Below are 3,111 nucleotides of genomic sequence, written 5' to 3' on the forward strand. Positions count from 1 at the left end.
ACAATACAATATGACTACAAAGATTATATATTTCAATAGCAAATGTAATTACATATAATGTTTTAATTCTAATATCCACCTCCAAAAAATTAGGTTTCAATTCTAAATTGCTACTTTACAAATCAAAATACTACTACATTTGATATATTCCGCTTGCAAAGGAAACTGTGTCATCTAGCCCAACACCATTGCTTTCATGGTTAACAGCTCCATACAAATTAGGAGAAATAGATTGGAACAATTGCGGATTTGCGCCACTAAAGATAAAACCAAATCACCATGGAAAACACGAATTACAATGCCAGAATCCTAGATATTGTATAAAAGTATATTTACCTGTAAGTCAGCGTTAATTCGCTTCAACTTTGTCCCAAAATTTGCATCTTTCCCTGCCAAATGCCAAAATACTTATCAAGTCTCAGAAGAAAATCAGAAAGCTATATAGCAATAACAAATTTAATTTATTCTAACTTATTCATAGACAAGCAAACTTAGCTTAAACACAAAAACTATTAGCAAAATAATCATTATGCATTTATGCTCCCCTTGTGGTAGTCCATTTTTTTTGTTTCTCTGACATCATATTATCTATACTCTTTCTCCACAGAATACTCAATTCCTGTTATTGGTTCTACCGTTCCAATTAAGATTGTTCAACTATTTTCTCTACAAGATAAAGAAGAAATTATTTGCTTCCAAAATTGTGGTGAAGGAAGAATATAGTTTCCTAATTCAGGAGCGCATCTTAAAATCATACATCCAAAGGATATGTTTCACTGAGATAACAGAGAATAATTTCTGTTAGGAACAAGTGTATTTAGATTTTGATGATGTTTCACTGAGATAACAGAGAATAATTTCTGTTAGGAACAAGTGTATTTAGATTTTGATGATGTTTCACTGAGATAACAGAGAATAATTTCTGTTAGGAACAAGTGTATTTAGATTTTGATGATACCAAACTGTCTTAGAATGTAGACCCCTATTTTTCGTTTGTTAAGGTAAGTCTCGCATGACTGTTTTCGAATCTGATGATCAACGCTCTTGTGGATGCGGTTTCCTTCTCGGCAAATCCTTCTTAATAGAGAAAGAGAGACGTTGTTTGTCTAAACTCTAAGAGGGTATTTTTTTTTTGAATGCTACTGACTCTATTACATTGTAGTATCTGTTCAAATATACTTTCTCAACCTAATGAAGCACAAAGAGTCAACAACGCCTCCACTGAGGCTCGATCTCATGACTTCCCACATGGGAGAGGTCACTACATGCCATCTGAGCACAAGGTGCTTGGCTCTAAGAGGGTATTTGGTTGGATGTAATTTAGTTGTAATTGAATTGTAATTCAATAAAGGCTTCAATTACAGTGTTTGGTTGGTTGGAATTGCAATTCTAGAGAATTGCAATTCCCTCCTTTTGTTGAATTGCTATTCATGGGGTAACCCCGTGAATTGCAATTCAATGCTTGTGGGAAAGGAAAAACTGTAAGAAATGACAAAAATACCCTTGTTGATTGTTATTATAATCATTATTACATAAGGACATTTTAGTCTTTATACCACTTTTTCCATCTCATCCTCAATAATTCTATTCTTCCCTACCAAACAATGTAATTTGAATTCCTACCTTATTCTTTTCCCACTGAATTACAATTCATTTCCTTTATAATTCCTTCCTCCCAACCAAACACCCCGTAAAGCTCTTCGTCTAAAGCTGTATTTTGGCTAAATTGAAACTCTATGGATACTATAACTAAAGAGAGGCGGCGGATCCTTACCAAAAAAAAAAAAAAAAAAAAGGCGCGGGAAACCAAAAAACATACCGCCAATTTTTATTTTTATTTTTGTTATAAGAATAAATATTCCATTCTTATATCTATATCTATATTAAAATATAAAATAAAATAATTTATAAATAACACAAGTAGATTAAAAATCAATTCAATAGTTTTTAGGCATATCTAAATAATTTAATTTTGAATAGTTTTAGACATATCTAAATAATTTTACACATATTAAAAACTAATTAGAATAAATATTAATTAATTTAGTAATTTTTTATAGTGTCTATCATTGATTTTAGACATATACAACATAATACAACTGTTTACACAATAATCAATCATCTCATGTTCAAGATCAAGTTTTGTAAGTAATTTTTTTGTCAAGTTATAATGATGAATGTTTGTATTATGGGATAAAAACAATACACAGTGCAATACACGATGATATACAATACATTACGTCAATTTGATTGAAACAAAGTGATATGTCGTTGAAAGCGCAATCATGGCCACCGGAGTAATTAACACCTCGAACCTTATGTCCTCGAGAATGTCGTTGCAACCTCTCAGTCTTGAAAGTCTTCGTCTTCGAATCCTCTGTCTTCAGTCATTCGTCTCTGATTACACTGCCCATTAGGTTGATCTAGCTAGTTGTCTCTGACGCACCTTAACCATACAAATCAAGCACCAAAGATTTTAAAATTGCTCACCTTAAGTTTCACACAACTGACACACCTTAAGCATACAAATCACGTACCTTAAGAAGGAAAACCAACGCACCTTAAGAAGGAAAACCACACATATTAAGAGCACAAATCACGCACCTTAAACACACAAATAAAGCACCTTAAGAACACAAACCACGTACCTAAGGTTTTAAAATGGCTCACCATAAGTTTCACACAACTGACGCATCTTAAGCATACAAATCACGCACCTTAAGAAGGAAAACCACGCACTATAAGCATTAGGTTGATGCATTAAGTTTCAACTCTGACGCACCACAAGCACACAAACTACGCACCTTAAAAATGAAAGCACACAACTTAAAAAGAAAAATCACGCACCTTAGCAACCGCACGAGAACCCATATATATATATATATATATATATATATATATATATATATATATATATATATATATATATATATATATACGCGCACTAAATATTGTTCAATCATTAAATGAATAATTTTAAAATGTATTCACAAGAATATATACAAAAAATTAAAACAATATCTACAAAAACAAAACAAAAAAAAAAAAACAAAATGACATAAATAGAAATTATAAATATATATACACATACCTTAGTTTGGTTTCAACGTT

Source organism: Ipomoea nil, unplaced genomic scaffold (genome assembly GCF_001879475.1).
Source record: "Ipomoea nil cultivar Tokyo-kokei standard unplaced genomic scaffold, Asagao_1.1 scaffold0298, whole genome shotgun sequence".
Lineage (NCBI taxonomy): Eukaryota > Viridiplantae > Streptophyta > Magnoliopsida > Solanales > Convolvulaceae > Ipomoea > Ipomoea nil.